The sequence below is a fragment of the Gavialis gangeticus genome, unplaced genomic scaffold (genome assembly GCF_001723915.1).
Source record: "Gavialis gangeticus isolate Ggan-Ray unplaced genomic scaffold, GavGan_comp1, whole genome shotgun sequence".
Classification (NCBI taxonomy): domain Eukaryota; kingdom Metazoa; phylum Chordata; order Crocodylia; family Gavialidae; genus Gavialis; species Gavialis gangeticus.
Window position 1 is genome coordinate 119,272,535 of NW_017729032.1, and position 23,360 is coordinate 119,295,894.

Sequence of the window (23,360 nt, forward strand, 5' to 3'; positions counted from 1 at the left end):
CTGTGTCTGCTCTTAATACAGAATAAATTAAACTTCGAGTGAATTCGAGGGTGAATAACTCCTTAGTAATCGTGTTGTGTGCACACTCCCTAGTTTTTACTCAGGGCCTTGTTCCGATTGCTCTGTTACTATGTCTCTTTGCACCTCTGATCTTCTGCTTTTCTTTCATTGATATGCTGATATTTACAAAATAATACCAACAAAACCCCTCTGCTCCCATATGCTGCTGTTTTGGATGGTACTTTGTGCTTTGTGGAGGCTGTTATTATTTTACATTATCACTTACTCCCATCCAGTATCCATGGAGCTTTATTATATTTATTTTTTTCCTGCTCAGTATCCCATCGAATACATAGCAGGGCATTTCAGTAAGACTTGAGGGAAAAAAAAAGTTTGTGGTTTCTATGAAATCTGCTATCTGGGACAGGGTTCCTTTATTTTGTTGTAATGCAGGACTCATTATTTTCTAACCCCAATTTTCACAGCTGTCTTCCATGTTTCAGGAGGCAGCCATGCTGAAATCCCGTCCCCCTGATATCATCTCAGATGGTTCTTTATGGATGGATAACTTTGGTTTTAGTCCTGAGAACTAACAATATCCTATTATTATCTTCATTTGTTCCAATTCTTTTTCCTTTCTTCTGGGATTATGAGATCAAATCCATCTTTTAAAAGTTTCCCTTATGTGCAATAGGTTCTTTTTTCCTTTGAGTGTGTATTTTTGTTCAATTTATCACAGACTTTTTTCAATTTTTCCCCGGAAAAAAGATGAATGTTTTCAATTTTGTACTTCAGGGTTTCTATGTAGTTTGTAGGGTTCAAAGTATTTTGCTCCCTTTTAGGATCTCCATATAAGAGGCCTTCTGGTGTCCTTAGTGCCTGCTGTGAATATTGGGATATATTTTGTATTCTCTTTGAATTCTGTTCTATCAGTGTGGGAAGAGATTGGATATTTTGATCCCAGCCCTGTGGGTGCTATTCCATAAAGGTAGCTACTTGAATCCTTAGGGTGCATCCAAATGAGCATGTTTGTTTCCCCAGGGACAAGTGGCAGTGGCACACCTTGTGCTACTGCTACTTGTCTTGAGAAACACCAGTGCCAAGCATGCTCTGGTGCACAGCAGCTTACCCTGGCTGTGGTAGGGCAGGCTGGGGCCAGCAATTGTGCTGGTCCCAGGAGACTTACCTGGGGGCTTCCCAGGGCTGTAGCTCTAGCAGAAAGCCTGGCTGGCAGGCAGACTGTGGCTCCAGCCAGCCAGGCTCCAGTTTTGGGCAGAGTGCACTGCCACTGTATGTGCTGTCCTGCTTTTTTTTGGCGTGGTTTTTTTTGACACCTGGATTTCCTGGGCTCAACCTCCCCCCAACCGGTGCACTGCAAAGTAGCAGTGCAGGGAATGCCTGCATGTGTGGGGTATAGTGCCACATACCTGTCAGATGAGAGTGGATGGTATATGGCACCACAGACTTTTCTGCAGCACCATATACTGCATGTCCATGCTTGTCTGGACATGGTCTTAGAAATCAACTTTTCACTGTCCCATCAGAGAGTAGGTTTGGTGAGGTGGTACATATTTTGAATATCTCTAGAATCTCACAAACCTGATAAAATACTTGAGAATTAAAGTATGTCCCTTAAAATGTGTATAATTCTTGCATACGCGCCAAAGATGGTGAAGTTCTCATTTAGCTAAAATGATCCTGCTGTCACAGCTTTTTGTTCCCTTAGGTAAGCTTCAGACAGTTTTGTGAAATAGCCCATAGCTACCAGAAAATATTCATTCCTGCTACAAAACTGAAGCACATGATGGCAACGTTTTATACTGATGTACCCTCAAACTCCCTCTTTTTGTAAAACAAGTATCTAATTTCATGAACTAATATCTTAGATCCTACCTGCACTACACTCAGTAGAACATTACTTTTACCTTGTTTTTTTTTTTACCACCCCAAAATGTCCATTTCATAATCTTGACATAACCTCAGCTTTCAGCTAATAGCATCCTTCACTACTTGAATGGTGTTACAGAGTGGATAGAGCTAGGCTGTTCTCAGTGGTGGCAGATAACAGAACAAGAAGCAATGGTTTCAAGTTGCAGCAAAATAAGATTAGGATAGATATTAGGAAAAATCTCTCTGACTAGGTGCGTAGGAACGCACTGCAACAAGCTACCCAGAGAGGCTTTGGAATCTCCTTGCTTAGAGGTCTGTAAGACCCTGGTAGACAAAGCCTTGGCTGGGATGATCTAGTTGAGGATGGTGCTGCTTTAAGCAGGGGGTTGAACTAGATGATCTCCTGAGGTCCCTTGTAACCCTAAGTTTCTAGAATCTATTATCTAATACCTCCCTGCCCCTCCTTTTTAAAATTTGTACAACCAGCTGATTGTTTCTCCACCTTCCATACAAATAAGTCCTAAGGTTTCTGCTATCAGGAAACTTGTATTGTACTGCTCTCAGTGAACATGATATTCAGGGTTAGTGGCATTGCCTAACTGGCTTTCTAGTCACACAGAACTGTAACACTCAGATTTTTTCATAACTGGGTGGTTCATAAGTCCCATAGTTCACAACAGGTTTGCTGAATTAAGAACAAGTTACTCAGCTGCTTCCTATGGGTTTTATTTCAAAGAGTGCCAGTATCTCACACAACTGACTAGGGAAGTGGCTCCCTTTGAAATACAAGCTGGAGCAGACAGTTTATGCACTGAAGTAGTTCTGCACAGCTGTTTGCTGTTGATCTGTATATCTCTAGCCAGATCCTTCCTTCTCAAACCTCAACTTCACAGGGAAGTTAAGAATCTGATCATATCAGCTATCCAGGTTTTATTGTTTTCTAAGGTAAAGATCATTTGGGAAGACTTCATTGCTCTGGAGTCCATTCCTGCAGCTCCATATGTACTGTGCTAGTAGATGAACTGGAAACATTTGCCCTTATTCAAATTGTGGGAAGGGAGCAGAAACTATTCTTGAGAAGCAAACTTATTCCCTGGAGCAATCAATTCTTTCCCTTCCTGCTTTGGGCAGTGTTTGTAATTGTCCAGGTGGCCTTCCTGAAGGGCTAAGCAAAGCATTAGCATTACTATTACTATGCTTTTGCCCAGACATTTGACTTACAGTGAAAATATAACACTGCAATATTTCCAACCATCTGGCAGGTTGCGCCTTAGGATTCTTCACTCTGAAGAGCTCTTGCAGGGATGTGTGGTCTGTCCTAACCTCAACCTTCTTCTCATGGAAGCAGGGGTGAAAATATCCTCTACATTTAACTATTGCTAGGAGTTCCTTTGAAGTAGTGGAATAATTTCATGATGGAAAACTTAGACTTCTGCTGCAAAAAGGCACCATGCTTTTAATTACTTCATCTCCTTGTGTAATTAATGTCTCCAAACAAGAAGTGCCATCATCTGTGTCCTACCCAAAGAGATTTGAAATGTGTAGGCTACAATAAAAGCCATTATAAGACACTTTTTTAAATCTAAAAAAAATGTAGACTGTTCAGTGACCCCTGAAATGGCTTCTTGTCTAACTCATACAGGGCCGGTGTGGTACAGTTTGTACTATTTCAAGGTTAAATATATTTACGTTACTGCCTCAGTTTCCCTGACCAGCTTCTACACTAAGGAAAAAATGGATTAATGGTGTTTTGAAGCAAACCTGTGAGGATCTGCCTAAGTGCTCTGCTAGGTGTGAACGGGCCATCAGGCAGCAATGAAACAATTTGCATGTGTTAACATACACATACCCTGACTAGATTCAAGCTCCAGCATCTGGAGAAACTCCCTGCTGCATCTGCTGCCAGGAAGGAATTTCAAAGAAAGCCAGTGAAAGAACAAGCTTGAAATAAAGGATTCCAGAGACAAAGGATTTCAGCAGGGCGAGAACAGATTTAGGGTGACACCATTCAAGACAGACAAGGTTCTTTGCGTAATTCAAAGGCCCATTAAAAGGCATTCAAAGGCACTTGAAATGTTAAAGATGTTAAACTGCTATAAGTACCCTCTAAGAATCTTAAAATTATGTCACTTTCAACCAGGGTTTATCTTTTGAGCAGCTCTACCTAGCTTGAGCTAAGGTATTGTTAGTCTACTTCCAAACAAATAAATCAATCAATTTTTAGTCATCCAGCATCCCTGAGTTCACAGCTGCCAGCTCTCTTACCCTGACAAACCCTTCTAAGCTCTACTGCCCAGGGGTTAGTACTGGCCCCAAACTACCACCATTACCACATGCCCCCAGTGGGTCTAACTCCAGCTTAGATGACACTAGCCTGCTAACCTCAAGGACCCAGGACACCTGATTTGGGCCAGGAGCCTAATCATTTGCCCATATATAGGTGGCTCTCCCCTAGGCAGGAAAATGTAGGCCAGATGGTGTGCTTTCCCTCCCCAATTTCCTGGCAGGGAGTGTGGAAATGGCTGCCTAGTACTGAGAGTGGTGACAGCATGGAGTCTGGGATGTCATGCTTCCCTGGGTACTATGCTCTTGCCATGCTTGACCCTTGGGGCTCTGCTCCCAGAGAAAAGAGAGGGTATTTGATCCTGGCTGTGAGCCAGATTACCAGGTCCTATAGTGATAAATCACAGTTATGCAGGTCAGAGAAAGTATTAAACCTAAACCTTAACCTGGTGTGATTGCTCTGAAACACCACCAAATATCTCACAGATTTAGAATGGTTTAAAAGTAACAGCTCCCTAAGAGTCTTGAAAGGAAACAGCCAGTGTTGTTTAGCAGACCAGGGCTCTGCCTGGGTGTTGGCCTAAGTATTGTGGCCAAAGGACTCTATTTGCTATATCGTTATTGAATAATAATAATGTTTCTGTTTAAAAAGAGCTGCCTGTTTCACTGAATGTGAGTTTGGGTGCGCACCATCTCTTAGAATAAGCAAAGTCTCCCTCCAGGAGCTAAACCAGAATTCACCTGTCTGAAGGATCATAGGTAACCAGGGGGATCAGGGGCCAAAGCTTGGGTTTTTGAATCCAGGGTCTTACCTATTCTAGGACCTATGCCTGGTCTGACATTAGGGGTACTCCAAAAGATTGAGGCTGGAAATTCCAAGCAAGTGATCCTTTTGGGTATCTGTGACATGCAGTCTTGGCAGAAACAAATAAAAGCCACGTATACTAAGGTCCTACAACTGTACCTGCCTGTGCAGGTTTGGGGAGTCTGACCATTCTACAGAAGGCGTTATATGTGTACTTACTTTTGTCAGCTCAAATCCTGTGCAAAATTGTGATGACCTCTGAAGCAATGTGTACTCTTTGGATTCATCGGAAACCATGTGTAAATGAATTGGTTTGTGTTATACAATGTTATCATCATTTGGGTAGAGTAAGCAGAATGAATGTGTTATACAATACCTTCTCTGTCAGGCTTTCATATGTAGCACATTTATTGCATAAAAAGGTTTATATAAATTAGGAATATTTGTTTGGAAATTAGGTAGAAAGAAACAGGGCTACAATGTACTGAAGATGGGATGGCGATGAAGAATCACATAGGTGTAAACCAAAGACTAAGTAACATTTTTATCTGTTTTTAATAAGGACAAAGATATGGGGATAATGGTAGGGTACCTCATGGAAACAAATATATGGTCATGGCAATTACTACTATATTTGATACTGAAGCAAAACTCCTACTACAGTGATGACATTTTGGGGCTTGGATAATCTCCATCCCAGAACAGTGAAAGGGCTGATTCCTGAAATACAAATTCCTGTAACATGAATCTTATATGAATCTGTCGATTTAGAGAGATGATTCTATGTTTGGAGAATAACATGGTGTTTATGTTTAAAATGTGGAAGGGGGGAGAGAAGAGATGAGATAGGCAGATACAGATCCATTAACCTGATTTTAATACTCTGCAAGACTTTAGAACTGGTACTGAAAGAAAATAATTGAAGGCATGGGGGTAAGCAGAAAGAGAGATAAAATGCAACATGGTTTTATCCAAGGAAGATTATATCAGGCATCCGATTAAACTAATATTGTCCTGTGAGAGGATAACTGACTTCTTAGTCAAGGGCAATATGATACATGTAACATTTAGATTTAAAAGATTTAAGCAGAACATTTTATATTATGCTTCATGGGAAATTCTTAACTTAAACCAGCTCTGGAATTAATACTATATTTGTAGGTTATAATAAAAGGTGTAGAGAAAAATGCAACTTCCCACTGTAACTGAGGGCACTTTGCAGGAAGCGTTCTGAGTTACAATGATCCGCCCAGACCAAACAGAAGTTCGTTGTTGGTTCTAAGAGAGAAGGGAATCTACCTGCTGGCTGCCAGCCTGCAGCTGGTTTACTCTAGCAACAGCCCCTCCTCTCTCCCAGCCTGTCCCCGTTTCAGAATGGGAGGGGGGAAAAGGAAGCAAAGAGAGCTCTCTCTAGGGGTTCACCACCCAGCGCTGGAGGATGGGGTGGGTAAATTGGAGCCCCCCACACCTCAATACACCTGCCCCACCCTCCAGAAGGACTGAAAATCCCCCAGACTGCTCTCCACTCCCTTTCCCTGCTCCAATTCTGAAAACAGTAATAGGATGGTAGACAGTGCAAACAGAAGTTACAGAAGACGCTCTATTTTGAAACATCCTCATCTGACTCCTGAGGGTTCAGATTTTCATCCAATCAGCCATTTTTAAAACTGTCTGGAGTCATGCACTTATGTTTGGTCACAGCTATAAACCCCTTTTTGTGGGCAGATTGTGTGAAAATTGTCACGTCTGCACCCAAAGCCTATGATGGCTTATACTGGGAGTTATTGTATTGGAGAGAGATTACCAACACTATTCCTTAATAATTGTTTTTTGGGGGGAAACATTCTGTTTAATACCTTTACTGGCAGCCTTGTTACCAAAACAATATGTAAACATAGGAAATTTGCAGGTGATACAAAGTTAGGAAGTGTTGCCAATGTAGCAGAGGATTTGATTATCCTTCAGAGGAATTAGATAACTCTACAGAGTGGAGTAATGGAAATAGTATGAAGTGTAACAGTACAAACTACAAAGTAATCTACTGAAGGAGTAGTATCAAGAACTCCGGCAGTAAGTAGGGGGGTCATCAACCAGAATGAGAGATGGATTTGCTTATATTGATCAATTGTACAATGATTATGAGTGACCAATGAAATACAGATATGAAAATGGTATTTTTTTTGTATAGCGTACTAGGTAAAATATCATCAGAAGAGAGACAGGAAAAATTTGGAAGACCCCATTTAGAATATTGTGTTCCATTCTAGTCACCTTTGTTGAAAAAGATTCACTTTAACTGGAATGGGTTCAAAAAAGGCTACTAAGATGAATAGGGGACTGGAGAACCCATCTTAAGAGGAGAGAGAATAAGATCTTGGCTAAGAAAATAAAGATTGAGAAAGAATGTATTTATAAATACTTTTGAGAAATAAAAATAAGAGATGAAGAAGGGCTACTTAAGAAAAAAGGATAATAGTGGTGCCAGAACAAATGGCTATGAGCTGGTCCTGAAAAAATTTAGATTCATGGTTGGAAACCTTTTTCTAATTTCCAGGGAAGTGACACTCTGGAAAGACCTTTCAATTGAATTAGTGAAGGGGCAGGGCACCTGGAATATTTCAAGGTGGATTTTATTAAGTGTATAGCAGGAATAGCATACAATTGAGAAATCTTGGAGAAATACTCAGAGTATTAGAGGACAATCTGCTTTCAGCAGGATCATCTGGTTCTAGAGCAGCACCAGCTGCAAGCACTGGGCTGACTGGCTGCAGAGCTAGTCCTTCATTTGGGCTTTGGTCACTCAGTGCTTTGAATGTATCTGTAGCAGCTCAGTCTTGCCTCTGTCTTGCACCAAACCTGGACTCCCTACCTCACTTCTGCTTGTTTGGTTACACACATCATCTGGGCATCTCCAATCCTGACCTGAATTATTAATACAGATAAGCATATATACCACTTTGGATTAGTAATGTGAGTCTGACTACTGAATTTTGTTCCCTTTGGCCTTGACTGATCTGGTTTTCCCCAAGGCCTAGATACTTGGTTAACCTCTCACTCTACAAGACTGTTTATACCCTCATCTGTATACAGAGCAGAGGATTATTCAAGTATTTGATATCCCCATGAGCCAGCCGAACCTGGTTCACAACTCATCTTCTTATAAATTCTTTGTGTAACTGGGAAGAGTCTGGTAATCGCATACATTGGAGCTGCAAGGGCTAAAAAGACTTCTTTTTCCCTAATAGCAAATTCAGGCTTTTGTGTTTCTTTTTCCCTTCCTCTGAAACTGTGGCCATTAGGCATGGTGGAAAAATGACTAGGATATGCATAGGGCCTCCTTGAAAGCACTAAGAAGCCTGTCTTCATGGGGCTTGCTTATGTGCTTATAGTCAAACTAAATTGATAGATTTGGACTTGGGTGTTTACCCTTTCCCTGTGATCCCTTGAAGCATATTATACTGAACAAATCAGCTGCTGCTGCAGTTGCTAATGTATTTGTGGTACTTTTGTCTCTTGTTCTTTTCGTGTGGCATGGAGTAGTTTTGTTTTCTCTTTGTATAATAGTGCTTGAGTGTTTTATGAAAGCTTAATAGGGGCAAAAGCGGATGCTTTTACACACCTCATTGGACCAAAGGTTACCTGTGAATGCAAGAGACTATACTCTATAGGACTGGGAGTGACTTCCTGACACACATACTTGAACAGATCTTGTTCTGCTCTGAAAGCAGTCTTTTCTCAATCCTTTAGATTCTTGTTCTTCTCTATATCTCCTCTACCCTTTTCTATACCCTTTTTGAGAAGGAAGACAAAACTCCATGCAGAATTGAAGGTCTGAATGCACTATAGGTCTATAAAAGGCATAATGATAATTTGTTTTGTTTACATTTCCCTTCTTAATCCCTAAACTATCATTTGTGTTTTTGACTGCTCCCACATATTGAGCTGGTGTTGTTAATAAACTGTCTTTGACAAGTGCAAAATCTCTTTCCCGTGAGGTAGGAGTTAATATAAGTGTACAACACTTAACAAGTCAAAACAGGTTGCTGAATTTCACTCTCAAATGCTTATTTTTTGTAGGGATTGGCTTGACCACAAATAAATGAGGAAACAAGCAAAATGTTTATTAGATCAAATGATTCATAGCTTTGACTTCTCAAAACAGCTACTAGGACCCCCCAACACACACACACTCACTTTTAGTCTGCCTTCCTAGGCTTTCATTTGGGCCAATATGTTTAACTGAGCCAAATAAGCCTTTCAGTGAAAATTTCCATTAAAGATGAGGTTTTTGCATTATTTGAGTTGGGATGATGGAAAACCCTTGTAAATGTCTTTTTACCAGTGTCTTCTGGGTGTCCAATATCACATCTAGTCAATTGACCTTTTGTCCTCTAATCCTTGGATATCCTTCTCAGAATGATTTCTTAGCTCTCTAAGTCCTTGTTACAGCTCGCCTTAATTAACCTGATCAAAGTTGGTAAAACTTTTTCTAGGTTTCCTTATTTCATGGAAAGTCATTAATCCAGGGTGCATACATTGCTGGTAGTCTCACTGATCTGTCTTGCCATATGAGGGTTGGAAAGTTGGAGCAGCAACTGCAGTTATAAAGGGTAAGTCCTTTCTCAGTCCTTTCTTCTGTTTAAATCATTTTTGAAACATCTACAGTTCCTGTGTTTAAGTTATCTCTCTTTATAAAGAATCCATAATGTATCCTTGCATAATAAGCAGGAACCACATGATAACAGTGTCTCTGCTCAGTTCCAAACAACTTTCAACCAAGATTCAGCCCAGAGCCTTAACCTTTCTCAGAGATATGCCTTCAGTGCATCTGTAGATGCTAGTGCATCTATAATGGCCAGTTTTTCTAAACTTTTTTTTAAAATACAGATGCACAAACCTTCACAGAAATTAATAAAATCTCTCCATCCTTATGTTTTGTTCCGTACCTTTTTATTGATAGTAATACACGTCTGTGTGTATGATAGGGGCAGTTACTTGGTTCCATAAAGTTACCTATTTAAACTAAAGTTGCCTTAAAGTATTTTAAAAGGTGTTAATTATACTACTCTCCCCAGCCTTTGAGGTTTATCCCAAACCATACCATGCTAACCATGGTTAAAGACCTATCTCCAAAAAATTGTTAATGTATAAATTAAAACTCATTTAAACAGTTTGAAACCATGTTTCACATCTGTTTCTGTTTAACCTTACACACTACTTGTTATGTTAGAGATGGCAGGGCAAAACCCATGAGAGAGTAATGCCCTGTATTTCATGCTGTCTTAGACAGTCAAAGAATTGTGACTTGCATTTTATTGGTTAGCTTAGCTTCTTTGCACCCAAAAGGAAAAGGACATTTCATGATTCCCCACTGTAACTACAACCTCATGTTTAGTGATGAGGCACTACCTGGGGGAGGAGGCAAAAAGAGAAGAGAAGGATGATCAAGTACTCTCCAAGCTTCAAGAGGGATGGGAATGTTTCCCATAATTTTGAAGCAATAACAGTATCTTTAAATGAGATTGAACATACAAGTTTCCAGTTAGGCTCCAGAGCTAAGCTTCATCATAATTTCCTGAAGAAAATTGTCTTTTACTTTGGTTTGTCTTCCTGATGGCAAAATAAGCCTGTCTTCCTCTTCATCATTCAAGCTCATTCTTTTATGTCAGAATATTTATATTAGTTTAGCTTGTGCATACATTTGTGTAGAAGCTATTGATATTATAAGACTGGTTTCATTCCTGTAAAGGGTTTTCCATGTGTACTGGAATAATTATAGCTTGAAATTACATTAGCAAAACCCTAACCTATAGTACAAGAGAAAAAGCATATTGCTGACCCTTTTAAGTAGGGCTAGAAATTTGCAGGAGGTCACATGGCACTAATCTTGTGTAGAATTGCTGTGTTTAGGACTGTCTGACTTGGAATGTCACCACTTTCGTGAATAAAAAGGAGGCTGTAAAGTTCATGGAGGTCCCTCTGTCTCTAATTAGTTGGTAAAATTTGGAACCTTTAATTAGATTGGGGAGGGAAATAATTTTCCCCATTCCTCAGATGTTTTTGAGGTTGCAGAAACCTGTTTTTGTCCCAGTACAGAATAAAGAAGTTCCTAACAAAGGAGAAATAAGAGGTTCACTTCCTGGTTTCAATCTAAAATAGGGACTCATTTGTCTTCCACAGGCCATCTAGTGATCAGGCTAACCACTGGATCAGTGGTTTTCAACCTATGGTCTGCAGACTCCTGTGGGGTTATGTGTAAGGGCTCTGCAAAAGATGACTATGATCAATCGAAAGTATGTGAACACCCACACTTGTAGTTCAAAGGGACCCACAACTCCATTAAAAAATGTTTAGGGATCTGCAAATGACTAAAGGTTAAAAACCACTACACTTATTCAGAAGTCTCAGGTAAGGGCCTCTCATGTCTCCCTCTTTTATTATTACTACAATTTAATTACTTTTTGTCAACAGTACCACATGCAGTTCTGTTAAATGGGTGGGTTTTGGTAAACCAGTGCTATGATTTGTGAAAATCTGATTGTTTGTTTTCTTCCCTCCAGAAAATTTCCAAGTCTTTCTTCCATGTACCAAACTGGGGAATAATCATGAGCAGGGATCTTGGTTTTCTCTGATTAAAAAAAAAATAATAATAATCCCAATTTTTTGGATTAAAACAAGTAACCCCAAATCCACATTTTTCCATGATTAAAATGAAACACCACTAATATACCAACAGTGGTGTTTCATTTTAATCATGGAAAAATGTGGATTTGGGGTTACTTGTTTTAATCTGAAAATTAGGGGTTTTTTTAAATCAGAGAAAACCAGGCTCCCAGATCATGAGGCTTGATACATTAATGGTTATATCACTGCCTGCTATCTTGTGTGTGTCTTTGGCAGAGAGCAGATAATAAAAAGTATTTTCAAAATCCTTCTAACAGATGCTCCTCACTGTGCTGTATGTTGTAGTGTTGTTTTTAAAGTTTGGTTTGCCTGTTTCCATAGACTTGTATAGACCAATGGTTCCTTGCCTTTGTGAGTAGGGGCTCTCTCCCTGTTTGTAGTAGCCTCTAATCCAGCATGCCATCCATATGTCCCTTGTTTTTCTATCTCGCTATCTGTCCATCCATCTCTTGTTGCTCCCTTTTTCTCTGCATGACCTGTTCCCACTTTCCTACCTACTCTTCTCCCTGCTATTATGGCATCTCTCTTTCTCTTCCCCAGATGAATATTTTTTTTACCCTTTGTTTTCATTGGGCTTCCTTCACTTTCTTTCCCCTCCCATAATGACTTCAAATGTGTTCACCTTCAGAATGATTACTTTTGTTCCTTGGAACTCTGAAAAAGGAAGGATTTATCTGGGCATTGCTCTTCCTACCTAGATATCAATTAGCAACCATGCAGAACAGACACCACACATCATTTCTGAATGACCCGATGCTTCATAAGTTTGCATTCGGTTTGATTTCTAGATGCCTTTATTCAATGCCAGGTTATTCTTTAGCTAATCATGTCACCATTGCTGAGTTTCTTGCCAATACTTGGGTACCCAGATTTTTGAGTGTAGAGAAATACCACGTGAAGAAACTTGAGTGTTACAAATGGCACCTTGGAAAACTGCTCTGAAATTTTTCAGGTATCTAGGCATTAAGGAAGGGGGAGGGAAAACACCTATAATGCCTAACGTCAATGAAACTTTCAAAAGGATGTGCTGCATTTTCACAGGAGCACTGTGAACTTAGAGATGGGCACATTTTGAGTGCTTTGAAAGTTTCAATTGCTCTTCACAGAGAAGTATCATTACTAAAGCACTTCAGCCAAGCTCTTTTCTTGCTATTGAATTTTAAGTGTTCAGCAGATTATGGCAGCTGCAGCAGAATTTGGATTGCATCCCATCTCTTGTGAAAAGAAGAAATAATTTGTCTCTGGTTAAAATAGCATTAGCAACCTTTGTTTAAATTTGTCTGGCATTCATCTTTTTATTATGATTAAGGTCATCCTTTCCAACAGCTGATTTTTTGTTGTTGTTATCTGAGCACATTGCAGTAGGACCTCTGTGTGCATGTGAAATTCTTCATGAATCAATCTCTGCATTCTTATAAAATGATTTATCAATCAATCAGCTCCAAAATTGCTGTACTTTCCCCTTCTCAAGTTAATAATGACACAATCATGGCCCCCATAAATTAAAAATAGTACAGTGCTAATGTGATATCAGCATGAATTAATTATTCATAAATTCTTATTTATGTGATTATTCCTCTGACTGATGTAAATGATGATATTTAAAGCCAAGTCCCTATTTTTGGAGAACTTAAGTGGCACTGCTTTCTTTGTTTTTATTAAGCTGAGGTGATCTGAACTTCTGATGTGTAAAGAGGCTAAATTAAAAGGAGCCATACCACAGATCCCTCCTACTACTTAGTCCTATGTTCCAGTGCATAGCGAGACATGGTTAATATATTTCTTCTGCAATAACAAACATTGTAGATATTTTTCTTTCAACATGCATTTGTTTCCTCATTACAGCATTGGGATCTGTTTCTTTCTGTCACTGTAAGAGGTCTAGAATGTCATGACTTGGGTGACAGCTGTACCTCTTGCTGAATATAGGGACCAACTACATAGCCAGAAGGGATAAAGATTTGCCTCCCTTCAGACACTGTTACCCTGTTGTTTATAATGAACTGGGTCTTTGACATGAATAAAATATACAGCGTTCCCTTTTCTTCCTTTGCCCCTCCATACTTCTAAGTTGTAGCTCTAAGCAGAAGCCAGCAAATACACCTAGGTGTTTCTATGCCACTCTGAATGCAGACCGGCCATAATTACAGTGGTCTATAGCACCAGTGCTCACCTGGTCCAATCCGATTCTACAGAATGTATTTTATTGGATGAGCCTCCAAGTTCACTTGGAGCTTGCTGCAAGGCTGTTTGGTGAGTGAAAATGTTATTTATCCTACATGAGAGGTTGTGATACTGTCCAGTCAAGAACCCAAGACTTTTTTAAGGGATTATAAAAAAGAAAGAGATGGTATTTCCCAGTGACTAGAATATCCAGCTAAACAGGGAGAAAATCTACTTCCCAGAGTAAGCTATGCTGGGTCAGAATGCTCTTTTACTAGCAGCTGGAGCACAGGCAATATTTTTTTTTCCTCATCCCCTTTTAGCATAGTGACTTAAATGTTCTGACTTAAACTTTTCCCATTCATCTCAAAATTAGCATTATTAAAAGTTACAGTCGTGATCAATTTAACATTACTAAAACTGTGGTTAAAGTTCTAGACAATTGTACCTGCATTTTTATTTTAGTCTGAGCAGTGACCACAGCGTACACTGAACTCATGGGACTGATTCTACTTGATCAGTCAGGCACATTAGGGGACTTGGGCACCAAAATGCAATCCAGTTCCACCCTAAGTCCCTTAAAAAATTCTTAATAGAAGAGGTGGGTGAGTTCTCCTATTTGTGACTCACTTTTAAGGGTTAGATAGTGACAGGTGCATTAATAGATTCTTTTTTGTCCCCAAGGACTCAAGCAGGTTGGGATAGAATTGCAGTTAGTCCACTTATGCATCTACCAGGACAGAGTCTATCCCTCTTATGGCCCATATTTTATGTTTGTGGGATCACTCATTCTAAGTTGGATAAAATGTTGCTGTAAAAAAGACACTGTAGAATCTATTCTTCATTGCTGTCTATAGGCACTGTCTTGAAATGCTGCCTCGTGCTTTTTATTTCTATTGATGCCTTGATTTGCTTTAGGATGCCATGGTAAATATGTACTGTTTATGAAGCAAAATGACTGTTTTATAACTCTGTGATGGAAAATTGAGTTGGGGGGAAGAGGAAGGAGAAGGTTGACTTTTTCATTTTATTGGATTAAAATCAATATTCTATATATCCTGGATTGCTCCAAAGAGCTTTACAAATCCACACACGTCCCTGCAATGGAATTACTTTGACAGTGGACATTCTGTTTCAGTTTCCCACTGTTAACACCCAAACTGTGTAACCTTAAATAAAGCAAGCTTATAATTAAAAAAGATTTTTTTGAGGACTAAATGTAATTTCCTGGTTTGAAATTTGGCCAAAATGCTGGACTTTTATTTTCCTTAATTCTGAAAAGTGTCATAGAACCAGCTACAATTATGCTCTCTGGACAACAATTGCATATCTGACATGAAAGACAGTGCCTCCAGCAGCACAGAGCATCAAACTGAGACACTGCTTGACTCAAAAGAAAGTGCCCTACCATATAATGAGTCATCAGCACATTCTCTTCCTTTTCTTTTTCATTTTGATATTTGTGCATACAGCTTGTCAGAAATGTCTTCACTGCTAATGATGAGATATTTTTACTGTGTTCTGTTCTGTAGTCGGTAAAATAATATGGACCAGAATAATGTAATAAAATACTGTGGGTTTGTTAGAACCACTGTAGAAGAAACTTGCAAGGACAGTTTCAATGACTGTCTTTATCTCTGCTAAAATGATTTAAAACAAATTGAAAGACAGATGATGAAGGGATTACAATTTCAAATATATTTTTGAAGATGCTAGCATTTGAATAATTCTGTAAAATATAGTTGCAGAATTAGAGGGAAAAGTCCTATTTTATAATGTCTAAGAATTAAGGTAATTAGAAAACATTTCCCTGCTTTCTCACTCCCAATCACTTGGAAGAAATGCATATGGATGCTAATTTTAAAATGATTAATATGATCAATTGTCCAGTGAAATACCAAATTAAGCAACATTTGACTATTTCATATTTCTAACAATGTTCAGAAATAGAAAATAATGTTCTGACTCCTTTATAGAAACAGGATTGCCTATAGCTGTCAAAGATGGAGCTAAGTCAATAAAAATTGAAGGTGGCAAGTGAAAAGGAAAGTGAGTTTATATTTGCCTTAATAAAAAAAGTTTTGCTACTATATTTCAAAGAGCTTGCAAAGTAGAATAAATATGTTACAGTTTATGCATCACTTTTAAAGATCTGCATACTTTGTGCAATTCATGATGGGGGGCAGGGAATATGTATAAAAATATATTAAACATTCTCAAGAATCTTCAACTCTAGATTTTTCTTTTCAAAAGAACAATTATTAGTAGAATGCCAATTGCAGTAAACCAAAACGTGCATTCCAATCTTACCTCATTGGACAATAACAACAGTTTTATGTAGATCACATATAATTCTTCTCTAATGTTGCCTCAATCCAATGTGAGCTGGAGCAGATGTGATAAATTGTTTTATTTAAACTATGTATATTCACCATGCCCCTCAAGTAAAGTGATTCGGGGAATTAAATCCAGTTCAGTGTCGAGTATTCTCGAATCTCAGAGAGAGATATCTCTAATTTCCCCCTGACTGTAGTTTTAGCAGTAATTTCTCCTATGTTTCTTTCTTTATTGTTTACAGTGGTAACACAAAGAAGTAGAATTATCCTTGCTATTGGCACAGTATAAAATAACCCCACTAAGTGGATGCATAAGAAAAGTTGTACTACTTGAACTGAAAGTGTAGTTATAAGCCAATTTAGTAAAAAATAGTTCAGGCCTTTATTGTGACACTCATTTCATTTTAAACAAGGACAATTTTTTAAGTATTTACAAAATCATTTCTCAAACAATGTAAGGCAGCTACAGGATGAGAGAAGACTAAATCATCATTCACACGGTGGTTTGCTCTACTTTTACTAAATTGATTTAAATTGGTTAAGGGAAGAATGTTGTTTCTCCCATTTAAAGTTGTGTAGAGCCAGCGTACTTGGGTTCTTTGTCTTTTATGTGTGTACCCAGTGCAAAATGCCCTATGTGGAGTGATCTCAATTTACTGTGCATCTAGGGTCAGCTTTTCTTCCAACTATTGGGTGCCTGTGTGGATTTAGGCTTGTAAGTGTGATTCCATTACGTCTTGCTCAAGCCCCTGAAAATCTATTAATGTCTCTAGTTTTTGTAACAAATTGGCATAACCTTGAAATTGAGTCATGAAAAAGCAGGAGGAGGAGGACCTACCCAACTTGTGAATGAACTGTTTTTCAGGGACTAGAACAAGGTGGAATAAAATGGCACTTAGGGCATCTTTACATGTGCCTGGGGTGGAGGAGCAATGCTTTAATTGGAGCAGCTCCAAAAGGAGCATCATGTGTATTCAGCATTCTGTGCTTCAAAAAGATGAGCTTTTGTTAAAACTCCCCACTGCCATTTTGAACTACAGGCATGCTGAATACATGTTGTGGAGGCTACTGGAGCATGCTAATTAGCACAGACTTGATTAATTGACCCTTCTCTGATGAGTGCTATTTAGCACAGGGAGCAGACATCCGGCATACGTATAGGTTCCCTTAGAAGCCTGTATCCACTTACACGCCTAATAGGTGGAATAAAATCTGGCCACTAGTTATCTGTTTCTTTTCTTTTAATAACTTTCATATAATATTTAGCTTAAACTAAAAAGGATCAGAAACTCTCTGAATTCCTCATGAAATCCTAAATAATTTTAATGTGGCTTGGTTGAATAAAATTGTTCTCAGTTGTGGCAGATAACAGAAAAAGGAGCAGTAGTCTCAAGTTGCAGCAAGGGAAGTTGAGGGTAGATATTAGGAAAGCCTTTCTCATGAGAAGGGTAGTAAAGCACTGGCACAGGTTATCCAGAGAGGTTGTGAAATCTTCATCCTTGCATGTTTTTAAGACCTGGCTCGACAAGGCTTTGGCTGGAGTGACTTAGTTCGGGATGGCCCTGCTTTGAACAGGGGGGTGGATTAGATGTCCTCCTAACGTCCCTTCCAACCCTCATTTTCTGTGATTCTATGAAAACTGAAGTGAGGGTGGGAAAGAGTGGTGCAGGGAGAGGGGGAGGGGAGGGGAGGCATGTGTGTGTGCATGTGTGCAAGTGGATTTTCCTTGGGTTGGGTCTCCTGGGAGAGGTAGTGTTATTCAGGCAATTTCTGGTCAATTTTGTAAGGAGAAATCTTATCTTCTGTTTCTCTTTGTGACAATAACAGACTGAAAGCAGGCCATAAAGGATGTAGTCACAGATGCAGTCCTCAGATTTTCAGGAGGTATGTTGGTGGCCTCCTAGGAGGCAGCCCAAATTTTAACAAGCTATTAATTGATGAGCAAGAAAGCATTTGACAGAAATGCAATTTATATATAGTGTTAAGTTCCAATCAGCTGGAAAGGGGGAATCCAAAAAACCCCATGATATTACCTAGAAACTAGGACTTTGTTATTCGTACTTAAAGAAAATGGCTAGGCGTTCTTTTTAATTTCACCACTCAACTTTTAAACAACCTGCAACCCAGCTTTGAAGAATTACCATGGGGTATGCTCCAGGGAGTGATTTAAGTACCACAACAATGTATTGGTGTGCTAATTGTTAGTGATTTAGTTGTTGCTATACTGTGTTACTTTACTGGATAAGCAAAATAAAGGGAAAAAAGTGAAATGGCTTGTTTTTTTTTTTTACTGGGAGGTCCCACCTCCTCATTTAGTCAGTCAAGTGTTGTTATCCTTTTATTACCCTGTAATTTGATGGCCAGTTCAGTGAATAACTGCAGAGGCTATTAGGAGCTGTCATGGAGAATTTATCTGCCTTTAAATGGAAAGTAGAAGCAGTATAGCAGAAGCAGAACTGCTTCTATGTGGATAAGTCTCCTGTTTTAAGCTTTTTAAATACTATGTTTATTGTTTCCTAGCATGTCTCCCTAGACTGTTCTAACACCAGTGATGATGATGTTGCCTTTGCTGTTCTTGTCAGGAATAAAATTTATGGAAGAAGTGTGGCCCAGGAGAGTCAATCTTGTCTTGTGTTAGTGACTGCAGTAATAGCCCATAGTGAGTGTCAATAGAGACTTTCAGAAAACATGGTAAATCTATACCTCTGTGGAGGCTTAAAGGTTCTGGTGACTTTCTCCTTTCCTTGGAAGAAAAACAGTTCTTCACTACTGCAAAATGCAGTTGGCCACATTATACCAGATTCTGATCTGGCATGCACAAATGTAAATGCAGAGCAACCTGTATTAAACTGGAGTGATTACAGGTTTATACCAGTTTAACTGGCTGTGCTTGAATAGTAGCTATTTTTCTGCTCTCAGAAGTATATTATACATCTTGCACCAGATTTTAATATTGTGTACCTATGTAAAAGCTTGGTGCCCTAAGACAGATTTTTCTACACGTGAGATTGCAATATTTCTAGGCTTATACCGAATAGCTGAAGATATTCTAGGGCTTCTGGTTAAATATTCTGTATCTTCTCTCTCACGCTAGGTACAGACATTGAAAAACCCGAGGCGGAATCGATCTAAGTTATGGAGTTTTCTGTAAGTGGTGTAGTTTAGATTGGTAGCGAACAGAACACACATTCACCCTTTGGTGGGGGGAAGGGGAGGACGATGACAAATGCTAGACTGGGTTCTGCCATTTTTAAACCAGTCTGTGTATGCCAGACTTCTGTTTTGTTACTGGTATAGACTAGTTTCCAATTACTTAAACTGGTAAAAATTGAATGTCTGTACCTGGCCTTAGCAGTATAAAGTTCCTATACTGTGACAATAACATTTGATCTTCAGAGAAAGCGGACAGAGCTAAGGTTGCTGTTCAGATTTGTTGTTGAATGTTCTGACTTGTGCATGCTTTAAAACCTACAGGTCTGATGCCAGTTATGCAAGTAGAAGGCTAGGCACTTGAATTGCATAAAATACCAAGGCTTCACGGAAGCCAATGAAGTTGATGCTCCTTTATAGAAGTTGAGCATATGGCCCATGTATTTTTAACAATTTTGTTAGAAAAAACCTGCACCATCAAAGCAGATGCCCACATAACAACTGTCACAGCATACAATCAAAAGCTTAAGAGACGGATCATATTATATCTACTGGGCACCTAAGTGGACTTAAGGCACCTAAGAGTAACTTCTAATCCCCCTGTTCAAGTTCTTGAAAATGCATTAATGTATCTATTTTTCGTAACATGTAATCAGTTTACCCAAAAGATGAGTTACAAAAAACATAGAGAAGGACCCACCCACCCCTTTGTGTAATAGCTTTTCCAGTGCTTAAGTGGGGTGGAACAGAATCATACTTAGGCACTGAAGATTAGTTATAGATAATACTTAATCACTGAAGACCACTTATAGGTGGGATAGAATCTGGCCCCATTTTTCTTTCAAGAAACTGAAAGCTCACTGTTTTCAAAATACTGTTTTTGAATGCTTCCACCCCTAAGTATTATGATACCTCCTTCTGGAACCTGCTTCTGGCCAGCAGGATATACCTGTTGGAGAGGGGTGGGCAGGGAGCAGGTGCTGGAAGAACCTATGCACTGCTGCTGTCCCCTGCTGAGCCTGGCACCATGAACATCTCCACACAAGGCAGGAGCAGTTGTGTGGCTCCCCATACACCTGGGTCAGTTGGGAGCAGTGGGGAAGGTATATCCATACTCCTTGAATCTGCCCATCTAAAAATCCTATAAATGTTTTAGGTAAATGGATCATTTCCACTCATTGCTCTGAGGGTTTGGGTCGGGGGGCAATCTTTTTAATAAACTGAATCACTTATTTATAAAGGAAAAAATAGTTTTAGTAATTAAGAATCCATGATTTAATACTGTGTGATGTATCAGCTCTTCTAATTCAGATTGAAGAATTCAGCTCCAAGTATGCAATTAACTGGTCAACTGCATCCAATCAATACAAAGCTTTTTGGCACTAATTATTCTTTCCTCCCAACTTCAGAGGGGGGGTTGTTTTGTTTTTTGTTTTTAAATAATCTACTTTCTGACCAAAGATATTCCCACAAAGCACAGACCTTACTTCCTTTTATAAAAATAGCATTGTTATTTTTTTAAGGATTGCCTTTGATCACTGGCTTTCTCACTTTAATTAATAGATTTCCCCAAGTTGTTAGAAATCCCCAACTGCAGGATTTCAACTGTTTACAAGAGGCAATAGCAGAGATTTTTCTGTGATAGTTCGGCATGAAGGATATCACTTTTGCCAATAACATTACTGTTTATTGCAGCCTAAGATAAATACAATGTTAAAGACATTAAGGCCCAAGTAATGATACAACTCTAAGACCTCTTGGCACTTGCAGAGCTGTTAGCCCTCTGTGTCACTAAATGTGATCCTATACCACCCCCTGTAGCAGCCAAAAAATTGGGGCATCAAGTTCAACTGCAATCCTATTCTATCTATTAGATGTCTAATCTGATCCTGTTCTGCCCTGCACAGATCCCTGAAAAATGCATAATTCATCTACTTGTGTAATACACCATTGCCTTAGTTTAAAACTAAATAAAAAGCAGCAAGTAAAAGGAAGAACCACCCCCCACCTTCTGTTCCTACTATTTTTTTCAGGGGCTTGAGCAAGCTGCAGTAGGGTTACATGTATGTGTATAAAACCCCACCTACATGTTACACTTGCATTATTAACCGGTTATCACACCTTTAGTAGTCATCCAGCCACATGTTCAATCAAGTAATAGCACAATAAACTACTCCACAAAATGTGTAATGACTTTTGTAGCTGCTTCCTCTTGCACCATTAATTGAACATGTGACCAGGGCTGGGAGGCTTGTCAGCTGATTGGAGCTCCTACCATGTGCTCCCGCAGCCGGGAGCTGATGGCACTCCCAGCCATGAGGGTAAATGAAGCACCCCTGTGGCTGGGAATTTACATCAGTGGTGGTCTCCCCACTGTAGGGAGCCTGGATTGGCTCATGGGGCTTCCATCCACAGGAATGTATGGTATACCCCATGGCTGGGAGCCCTGCCAGCTGAAGGGGCTCCCAGCCTTGGGAGCTTGCTTCTTACTAGTGCAGGGGGAGCCCATAATCATGTTCCCCATACACCTGCAATAAAGTATGATGGGATCTGATTAAAGGTCCCATAATCATGCCTCCTGCCATGAATGTTTGGTAATGCAAGAGGTGTGTGGATTGTGCATTAGATCACCTTGTGCCTTATTGGTGGTGTAGGCGGAACCTGATTACAGGCCCGTAAGCTAGGGACAGAAGTTATGCATAAACTGGTGTAGGTGCCTGGAAACTGGTTTAAACCTGTAACAGAACAGAAGCTCAGTGCATATAAACCAGTTTCAAAATGGCTGAAACTGGCTTCAGATAAACCTGGTTGAAAGCAGTATCTGACTTAACTGATTTGGGTCAAACCTGTTTATAAAACTTCTATCCCAGGCCCCTTATTGGTTCAAGTTAAATCATAGTCTCCCAGCATGCTTTCCAGTCCTGGACTGGGCTGTGCTGTCTGCACCAGAGAGCAGGGCTGGTCCAGCCCTTCTGCTCCCTAGGTGGAGCAGTGAGGCCTGGCTGACAAGCAGGTGAGGGGGGACAAGCCTGGCTGGGGATGCAGCCCAGTCTATGGGGGAGGGGGACTGCCACCCCTCCCATGCAAACCCTGGCTAGGGTATGACACCAGGGAGGAGGGTTAAGCACCCCTTACCCCATGCAAACTTACTTCTAGCTGTGACTGTAGACTACAAATCCCAGAGGCACCAGGAAGTGAAAGTGATGAGCAACCCTGAAGAGTCCTGCTACTGTAAATCTGGACTGCAGATCCCAGAGACCTCAGGTGCAGCAGGAATAGGAATTGAATACACAACCAGGGAATGGTGCTCTAGCACCTCCAGGCTTTTGGCCTGAGCCAGTGCAGGCATGTGGCTGCATTTCCTGAATCAAAGGTAAATGTCTGTTCACTTCTGTTTCAATTTAATCTGTGCAGTTTAGACTAACCTGCAAAGACTGAGTTGATTCAGCTTGGGCTTTTTGACTGTCTGTACTTAGGCTTAGGATGAGGTTACATGTTCCAATTAGCATGTGCTGACTATAAGGAAGTTTAGGTGGTTTTCAAATTAGCATATGCTGTGATCAATTACATATTTAGGGTTAATACCCTTTCTAAAATGCACTGCTTTGATCTGCAGCTAGAAGGCTGGTGAGCAGGACATGGCTAGGAGCTGTAAAGTCTACTCTATGCCTACGCTGCTTGCTAGCTCTCTAACTACCATTCAGGTTCCAGGATTGGGCCCCTGCTGACCTGAACAGGGTATTGAGCCCAGATCACTTGTCACCCTGGATTGCCCCCTGCCTTGCCCTGTGGCTAGCAGCTCCCCACTGGGGAAGTGGTTAGGAGTAGGGGGTGGTGGTCAAGGAGCTTCCAGCAATTGTGGGAGGTGTGCAGGTGGGCCAATCGGATCCCTGTGTGCTCAGATTGAGCCCGCACTGCTTCTGTTGGGTCTTACAGCAGCATACCATCTCATTCCCTATCCTTCAAGGAGCTGCGAGGCCCATTTGCAGCTGTCCCGCAACTTCTTGCTCGCCTACTCCTTCCCTCTTCTCCTTTTAATTCCTGCACTT

General features: G+C 40.0%; 1 protein-coding gene across 1 annotated transcript in view; it reads left to right on the forward strand.

Moving 5' to 3' along the window:
• Positions 1-7,765: 7,765 nt before the first annotated feature.
• Positions 7,766-23,360, forward strand: part of GPC6 (glypican 6) — a 1,304,538-nt gene continuing 1,288,943 nt past the window's right edge. Inside the window, exon 1 of the mRNA XM_019524944.1 lies at positions 7,766-7,948. The gene's annotated coding sequence lies outside the window, so the exon portion shown is untranslated. The remainder of the gene's footprint in view (positions 7,949-23,360) is intronic.